The 9,497-nt window shown below is 41.6% G+C and overlaps 1 long non-coding RNA gene across 3 annotated transcripts; it reads left to right on the top strand.

The window, feature by feature from the left end:
• Positions 1 to 20: 20 nt before the first annotated feature.
• On the top strand, positions 21 to 7,791 carry LOC144454738 (uncharacterized). Of its 3 annotated transcripts, none has more exons than XR_013483240.1 (3): positions 21 to 203; positions 2,772 to 2,933; positions 5,731 to 7,791. It is a non-coding gene; the product is annotated as an uncharacterized LOC144454738 (long non-coding RNA). The 3 variants fall into 3 exon arrangements; XR_013483241.1 differs by having other exon boundaries at positions 21 to 194; XR_013483239.1 differs by lacking the exon at positions 21 to 203 and having other exon boundaries at positions 2,622 to 2,933.
• The last annotated feature ends 1,706 nt before the right edge of the window (positions 7,792 to 9,497 follow it).

The following is a 9,497-nucleotide window of genomic DNA, read 5'->3' on the forward strand; positions in this document are numbered from 1 at the left end:
AGTTTCCACGTACTTGCTGTGGAACAGAAAGAGGGGACTGTTCCTGAACCTGCGGATCTCTGTGATTTACAGCCTGAAAGAAAAGAGTTGTTTTAATGTGCACTTCTCTAATTACAAGGAATTTGGAGCATTTTGTCTCCCGTTTGTAGAGGACACTGAGCCAGAAAAGAGGATGTGCCTCCCTCTTGTCCAGGGTCTGCAAGGTTTATATTATATAGGATTTATGCCAGAGTACCCTCACATGAACAGCCAGGGCAGACAAGCTGCCTCCCTTGGTGCCCCAATCTCCCTCACCCCCTTCCCCGCCCAGATCTTTGTCTCCTTTTGGCGGGAGAAAAGAGGCTGAGTCCCGCCCCTTCCTTAGACCTCCCCCAACACTTTCTCTGCTCTGGGGATTGTGAGGAATCCAAGTTCCATTCACTACTGCTTTGCAGATGCTGCTGCAGCTACTGTTCTCTTCCCTTTTGTGGAGCCCAGGGCACCCCTCCCTCCCCTCCCCATGCCCTCTTTGTCCTCCCCCTCCCAGTTTGCATAAAGGGGCCGATCCTCAAGAACTGCAAGCTGAGCTCTGCTGCCGCTTCCCACCCCATTCCCAGCAGCCTGTCCTCGTGAACCTGGGACCCTGGTCAGCCAGGGCCACTTCCACGTGGAAGATGCACCTGCGGTCCGCTTCCCTATTCTGTTTGGGTCATGGAGGTAGAGAGAAATGACTGGGAGGGCTCCCCACTGCTTTGGGCGTGATATCAGAAACCCCCTCCTCTCTTCCTTCTTTGCTCTGGAGGAGACTAGCCCCGCCTGCAGTGACGTCACAGAGTCCGGCCTGAAGGAGGGGGTGGGGCTCTCCTACCTTCTATTAAGTGTGAGTTTCTTTGTCTCTGGAGGAGGATGTGAGTAGCATGGAAAGCTAGAGGTCTCCTTGCCCCTCCACACCCCTCCCCTTCGTTACCCCCATCTTGCAGACTGACGTATCCTGAGGGTCCTACTAATGCCTAAGTGTTTCTGAGGGAGGTAAGTGCCCCCTCCCCTGGTCCTGCCTCAGCCTCCCCCTTTTTTCTCCTTTTCTTCCTTTCTCCCCCCCAACCTTTTCATGAATCAGACCCTCGACCCTCCCCAATTAGTGCTCAGGAGGTTGGGTGTAATGGTGGGTGGAAGATCCTGGAGTATCAATGCTTTTGTTTATGCCTCTGTTGTATATGTAGGTTGTATAATCTGTGTGTGTGTGTGTGTAAGACAGAGGCTGGTGGGGGAGCGTGTGTCTTTTGTGGGTGTGTGCTCCTGTGCCTGCTTCCCCATGGCTGCTTCTGCCTGGGGCTTCCTGCCTGCCCATGCATTTGACTGCAGGTATGGAGCTTGGGGGTGGGGAGATGCAGTGGGGTGGAGGCCAGCTGGGAGAAGCCTTTGGAGACACTCCCTCCCTCCCCTTCTCACGTGGATGTTTCCATCCTTTCTTCTTCCCTTCCTCCCATCCTTGGCTTGGCCTTGCGGCTGGGGAGAGAGGACAGAGTGTAGGAACTCTTCCCCTCCCCTTCTCCTTGTCACCTCTTTTGTTTGGTGTCCTTTACTTTAATGGTATACTGATTTTTTGTTCTGGTTTCCACCAGGGCCTGGTGAAAGGGGCGTTTCCACGTACCTTGCTGTGGAACAGAAAGAGGGACTGTTCCTGAACCTGGGATCTCTGTGATTTACAGCCTGAAAGAAAAGAATTGTTTTAATGTGCCCTTCTCTCAGTATAAAGGATCTGGAGCATTTTGTCCTAGGGCCTTTGATAGTTTGGACTTCTTCCTTTGAAAACGTGCCTGTCCTTTGACCTAGTAGAGAATGGCTCTTATTCTTAGAAATTGCAATCAGTTCCTTCTTTGTCTTGCATGTGCAACAGGCCTTAGAGATCTTTACTGTAAGGAAGATTTTCCTCACTTAGTTGTTACCTTTCTCATTTTAACCGCATTTAATCTGTTTGTGCAAAAGCATTTCAACTTTATAGAAGCAGAATCATCCATTTTATTTTCGGTGATTCTCTCTATTCTTTGTTCTTTCATAACCTCTTCCCTATCCATCAATGTGAAAAGTAATTTCCTCCTCACTCCTCTAATTTGTTATCGATTCCCTTTTTATACCTGATTCCTGTATTCATCTGTGGTTTAATTTGATTGGTGGCGAGAGGTGTTGATGACCTATCAAATTTCTGACAAACTGTTTTTTCCTTCTGCTGTTTTTTTTTTTAACTTTATAGTGTGTCTTCTCCCCCCCCCCCCCGCCCCAACTACTATCTATGGATTTCTTAAACACTATTTCGTTTTATTTGTTCGCTTCTGTATATTGCATACCTGATCTTTTCAACTGATCAGCTTTTCAATTTTTAAAAAGTTGAAATTGTTTTCTCGGCAGCTAGGTATTCTGCTGAGCCCAGAGTCAAGAGGAATGATCTCCTAGTGTTGAAATATGGTCTCAGACACTTACTATCTGTGTGACCCTGGGCAAGTCACTTCACCCTGTTTCCCTCAGTGTCTCATCTGTCCAATGAGCCACAAAGAAAATGGGAACCACTCCAATAGCTTTGCCAAGAAAACCTCAAATGAGATGAGGAAAAGTCACGACTAAACAACAGCAATAGTTATTTCATAATCACAGATTTGTAATATCGTTTGGATCTGCTGCCGATAATCACTAAGCCAGACCCCTTTCTTTCCTCCTTCCACTCCCTCATTATTTCCCTTAAGATGTTTGACCTCTTTCTGAATTTTTTTTATGTTTTTTGTTTCTGATGTCATCAGGGTGTCCCATGTATTCCTCCCTCTCCCTATCCTCGAGAGCCATGCCATGTGAGGAATGGTATTTCTTGATTAGGAAGGAAAAGAAAAGTGAGCACAACTGATGGATGCATTTGGGAAAAGATGTGCAATGTGTAACACCTGTGGACCTCTCACCTGGATGGGGTAGGGTGATGATGTCTTCTTACATTTCCTTTTCAGGCCCACTTCATCTTTAATGTTTTGTTAGAGGTACTTTAAAAATTTTGCTGTGTCGTTCTTTCTACTTCAATTGTAGTTACTGAGTATATATACTGTTGGGTTGGGTTTTTTGTTTTTACTCAATTCACTTTGCATCAGTTCACAAAGGTTTTTCCATACTTCTCTGTACTCTTCCCACACATCATTTCTTCTTGCATGGGAACAGCATTCCATGCCTTTCATGTTCTTGTCTTGTTCCATGTCTTATTTAGCCATTCCCCCCTTGATGAGCATCTGCTTTCTTTACAAATCATACCTGTCACAAAGAGTGTTATTATAAATATTTTGGAATATATGGGGACATTTTTCTCATTAATGGCTCCATTGGGGTATAATGGAGTCTTTGTTTTAGAGGCTTTGGACATTGTTCTTTGCAGAATTCCAAATTACTTTGGAAAATGGATGTGTCATTTCACAGCTCCTCTAATATTAGTTTGTGTATATCCCTACCCCCTGTTTAGGTATCACAAACATGTTTGTGCCATAAAAGGAATTTGATAGGATTCCTTCTTTACCTGTTGTTTCAAGTAGTTTATATAGTATTGGGATGAATTTTTTTTAAATGTTTACTAGAATTCACTTTCACACTTGATCTGGTCCTGAGAATTTTTTCCTAGGAAACTGATGTGTGCCGTGTTCAATTTTTTCCTTTAAGACAGTTATTTATGTATTCTATTTCCTCTTCTGTTAACATGGGCAGGTCATGTTTTTTGTAATTATTCATCCGTTTCAAATAGATTGTCAGTTTTGCTGGCATATGTTTGAGCAAAATAGCTCCTTAGCACTGCTGTAATTTCATCTTCATTGGTGATGCATTTACTCTTTTGTTTTTGAAACTGGTAATTTGGTTTTGTTCTCTCTTTTGGTTAATCAAGTTACCCAATAGTTTATCACGGTTTTTTTTTTGGTCTTTGTTTTTGTTTTCCTTTGTTTTTGTTTTTGCTTTTTGGTGAGGCAGCTGGGGTTAAGTGACTTGCCCAGGGTCACACAGCTAGTAAGTGTCAGGTGTCTGATGCTGGATTTGAACTGAGGTCCTCCTGACTCCAAAGCCAGAGCTCTATCTACTGCACCACCTAGCTGCCCCTGATTTATATGATTTGTTAGTATTTTGATAAAAGCAGTACCTGCTTTTATTTTTTTAATTTGATTTTTGAAAGAAAAACTTCTTAATCTCACCTTTGACTTACAGATTTCCATGTTGATGTATAATAGGAGATTTTTCATTTGTTCTTTTCTACTTTTATATTATTCGTGCCCAATTCTTTGACCTATCCTTTGTCTGTTTTATGGATCTGAGCATTTAGAGACAGAAATTTCCTCTTAAGTACTGCTTTGGGTGCATCCCACAAATTTGGATCTCTTGCCTCATTGTTGTAATTCTTTTTAATGAAATTATTGATTGCTGAATAATGTTTTGTTCTTTCACCCATTCATTCTTTGAGACTGGATATTTTACTTTTCAATTAATTTTAATCTATGCTTCCATGTCTCTGTAATTTATATTGCATCGTGGTCTGTAAAAAGTGCATTTAGTATTTCTCTTTTTTCTCCTTTGGTTATGAGGTTTTTGTGCCCTAATACATGTTCATTTTTTGAGAAGGTACCATTTACAGCTAAGAAAAAGCTACATTCCTTTCTATTTCCATTCAGTTTTCTCCAGAGTTCTCTCATGTCTAACTTTTCTAGTATTCCTTTCCTCTCTTTAACTTCTCTTTTTATTATTTTATGCTTATATTTGCTTAATTCTGAGAGGGGAAAGTTGAGCACTTAGTATAGTTTTGCCATCTCTTTCCTTCTGTATGTTATTTTACTTTTCCTTTAAGAAGTAGGTCTAAGCAAGAGTAATTATTAATGATTATATTTATATCTCCTATCTGTAATTTTCATCAATTATTACTATATTATTTTAACTCTCGTGTCTAATGCATGTATTCCTTTATAATTTAATTTGATACTTGGTGTGAGGTGTTGATCTCTTATCAAATTTCTTCCAAACTGCTTTCCACACGTGCCATCAGTTTGTTGTTTTTTTTATGAACTACTGGCAATTCTTGTTTTGTGTAAGTGGACCATTGGACAAGCCTGTAAGTAGAAGGATTTTGAAGTAATTTGAATTTGGCCACAGATGTGATTACAAGGAGGGAGGGAGGCAGGAAGGGGTCACATGCCTGTGAAGGGAGTGGGCCAGGAAACAGTTCAAGGACACATGGGGGCCAGGGACAGAGAAGCAAGAGTAGGAAGAGGATCAGGTGCATGTTGGGGCCAGCCATATGGTGGCCTGGCCAGAACTGAGAGGAAGAACAAGTGGAGGACAGACATGTGGAGGCTGGACATGACCACACACAGAAAAAGAGAGGTGACACATGGACTGAAGAAAGATACACAGTACCCCGAGCAGGGGTGGACAGAATACTGACCCGTGGATGCCAGAGCTGCGGATTAATGGAGCAGCCAAATTTCTCCTCTCTCAGTGCTGGAGTTCTCAAGCCAAGGCCTGATCCGGAGGCTGCAGAGGTGGAAGGAATCACTCTGCACGTCCAAAACCCCATTCTTTCCCCTGGCCACTTCTCCATCAATACCCTTTAGATACTTGACCTCATTTAAAAACAATTTTATTGATGTTTTCTGTATCTTATGTGATGGTATCCCATGTATCCCTCCCTCTGCCTCTCCTCCTCCCTGAGAGCCATATCCTTGTGACAAATGGTATTTTTTGTTTTAGGGAGCAAAAGCAATCAACACAACTAAAATACTATACAGAGGAAAAGATATTTGTGGCAGGAGACAGTCTCTCTGAGAACATTCCAATTACTGCAGCCTTGCTCTCTGTGGAAGCGCATCTAGTCTCAGAATACTCAGTGGATGAAATACTTATAGGTGGAGACACCCACGCTCTGAGAAGACTCAGAGGAAAAGATACTTGTGGCAGGAGATAGTCTTTCGGGGAACATTCCAGTTACTGCAGCCTTGCTCTCTGTGGAAGCACATCTAGTCTCAGAATACTCAGTGGATGAAATACTTATAGGTGGAGACACCCACGCTCTGAGAAGACTCAGAGGAAAAGATACTTGTGGCAGGAGACAGTCTTTCGGGGAACATTCCAGTTACTACAGCCTTGCTCTCTGTGGAAGCACATCTAACATCAGAATACTCAGTGGATGAAATACTTATAGGTGGAGACACCCACGCTCTGAGAAGACTCAGAGGAAAAGATACTTGTGGCAGAAAACTCTTTGGGAACATTCCAGTGTAAGAAAGAAGCTGGGAAGCCTCTCTGGGCAAAGAAACCTGTCTGTAGGAGAAACTTAGGTGGGGACTGTAGTCCGCCCAGTGCAAGCTGAGACCCCACCTTTGTTTCTCTTAATAAAGATTGGTTTCTTTGCCCAGAGAGGCTGTCCAGTCTCTTTCTTACACTGGGTACTACAGGCTTCCTCTCTGGGGAAGCACATCTAGCATCAGAACACTCAGCAGACAAGACATTTGGGGCTGAAGACACTCTCTGAGAACATTCTAGTTACTATAGGTTTGCTTTCTGGGGACACACATCTACCATCAAAATACTCAGAGGAAAAGACCAGAGCTGAAGAGAAAATATGACTTTGAAATACAAGATTCTAAAGAAACATTAAAAGGTAAATATGAAAAAGAATTCGTAAGCAACTCAATGAGGTTAAATTGTGCACTTTCCTATAAGGAAAGAGGATACGCATATCTTCTAAGAATGCGATCAGTATTAGAGCAGGTGGAGGGATTCTACATAGAAAGAAGTTTTGGGAGTGAGCCCCTTAGGTTGGGATGATGGAAGATAAATGGATAGGTAAGAAATATGTATGCCCTGGGAGAAGGCAGAAAAGAGAGAAAGAATGGGGGAAATAATCTCACAGAAAATAGGTGTGCAAGAAAGAACTTTTACCCTGGAGTGGAAAATGGTTGGGAGGGGGTAGCCAATGCTTGAATGTCAGTCGCATCTAAATTGCTTTAACAGGGGGAAATATCTATATCTATATTTGTGTTTGTCCCTATATATACTCATTCAATTGGTTATAAAAATCTATGTTACCCTAGAGGTAAGTAAAGAGAATGGGAAAAGAGAAAGAAAGAGTGGTGATAACAGGGTGGGGTGATAAATAAATAGAGCTGTCCTATGCAAAAGAGATATTAGAGAACAGACAGGATAAAAAGAAAGAGAGAAGGAGAGACAGAAGATGATAGGATGGAGGTAAATGCATAGTTAGTAATCTTAACTGTGTGAATGGGATGAATTCACGTATAAAATGGAATGGGGTAGCAAAATGGATTAGAAACCAGCATCCAAAAATACGTTTGTTTGTTCCTTTGTTTTACAAGAAACTCACTTGAAACAAAGAGAGAACTACAGAGTGAAAAAGGGGGGTTGGAGCAGAAACTCTAATACTTCAACTAAAGTGAAAAATGGAGGGATAGTAATCATTATCTCAGACAAAGCAAAAGCAAAAATAGCCCTATTAAAAAGGTTAAGCAGGGAAACTGCCTCTTGTTCAAAGGAACGACAGGCAGTGAAATAATATCACAAGTAAAGATGTATTTTGGAAATGGCATAGGGTTCAAATTCTTAACGCAAATGAGAGCTAGAGAAACCCAATCATAAAATGAATAAGAAAGAAGTTAAGAAGAGTAATAGAATTTTAGAAAACTTAGATATGGAAGACCTCTGGAGAAAACTGAATGGGAATAGAAAGGGGTGCAGACAGATGGGGCTTTAGGTAAATTCACGTTATACAAATTGGAGTTTATGGAAGGAATTCTATAAGAAATCTGTATTCCAAGATAACACCTCCGTCAACTTTACCATACTATACTGGGATCTCTTTCTGCTCCTGCCCCTGAAGTTGGAACTCTGTAGCCTCCTAACACCACCAGCACCCCTTCCCAAAAGGAAAAGCTAAAAAGTAACCTCCAACTGAAAGCAGAAGAACAGACCTGCAGAGAGATGGCCACCCCACACGAGATTGGGAGCTGGCTTGAGACCTCCAGTGCTGAGAGAGCAGACCTTCATTTTAGTCTGCCCACCCTCTTAAGAGTTTGGTGCCTGTGTTTTGCTACTTTGTCCATCCAAAGGTTACTGTGTGTCTGTCCCTGGTCCCCTCCACATGTGGCCTGTCCTCTCCTGAATGTTTCCACGTGCGGCCCTCATGTATCTGCCTGCCGGGGTGTTCTTCCTTTCAGCTGCAGCTAGGCCCTCATGTGGCTGGCCCCACTAGCGATGTGTTCCTCTTCTTGCTCTTGCTTCTCTGTGTCCAGCCTCCACCTGTCCTTGAACCACATCCTTGTCCCTCCTTCAACGGGGTGCAGTCCCCTTCCTAACTCCCTTCTGCCCTTATCCACATCCATGGGGTAAATTCATATTACATAAAGGATCTGTGGAATGGTCTGCTTATGTTGTTTTTAGTTATGCGTTTATTTAGTATTTACTTTTCCAAAATTACATGTAAAAACAATTTTTAACATTCATTTTTGAAATGTTGAGTTCCAAATCCTCTCCCTTCCTGCCTCTCACCCCCCTACCCATTGAGCAGGCAAGCTATTTCATGTAATTTATAAATGTTTAGTCATGTAAAACATATTTCTTTATTAGTTGTGTGTAAAAGAAAACATAGACCAAAAAAAAAAACCCTCTAGAAAAGTAAAGTTAAAAAGTCTGTTTTCATCTCTCTTCAGACACCATCACTTCTTTCTCTGGGAATGGCTATCATTTTTAATCACAAGTCCTTCAGAGTTGTGTAGAATCTTTATATTGCTGAAAATAGCTATCATTCACAGCTGATCGTCTCATAATATTGCTGTAACTGTGTACCAGGTTTCATGGTCTACTTAGTTCACTTCCATTCTTCATGTAAATCTTCCTAGGATTTTGTGAGACCATCGTGATTATCATTTCTTCTAGAGTCACAGCATTCCATCACAATTATATACCACAACTTATTCAACCATTCCCTAGTTGATGCACATCCATTAATTTCCAATTCTTTGCCACAAGAAAAAAGCTGCTATCATAGTTTTCACATATAGGTCTGTTTCCTTTTTTTTAAAATTTCTCTTAGGGTCCAGACCTACTAGTTGTATTGTTAGGTCAAAGGGTATGCATAGCTCCAAATTGTTCTACAGAATGCTTGATTCCATTCACAACTCCACCAGTAGTGCATTAATTTCTAATTTTTCCCACATCTCCTCCAGCATGTGTCATTTTCCTTTTCTACCCTATTAGCCAATACCTCAGAATTGTTTTAATTTGCATTTCTCCAATCCATAATGATTTATAACTTTTTTTTCATATGGGTATAGATAGCTTTGATTACTTCATCTGAAAAGTCACCGGTCATATCTTTTGATCATTTATCTGGTGGGGAATGGCTCTTATTTGTATAAATTTGACTCATTCCCTCTATATTTGAGAAATGAGGCCTTCATCAGAGGAATTTGGCTACAATAATTTTTCTTTTGCCAGTTATG

This window comes from Phascolarctos cinereus, unplaced genomic scaffold, assembly GCF_003287225.1.
Source record: "Phascolarctos cinereus isolate Bilbo 61053 unplaced genomic scaffold, phaCin_HiC Scaffold_765;HRSCAF=1411, whole genome shotgun sequence".
Classification (NCBI taxonomy): domain Eukaryota; kingdom Metazoa; phylum Chordata; class Mammalia; order Diprotodontia; family Phascolarctidae; genus Phascolarctos; species Phascolarctos cinereus.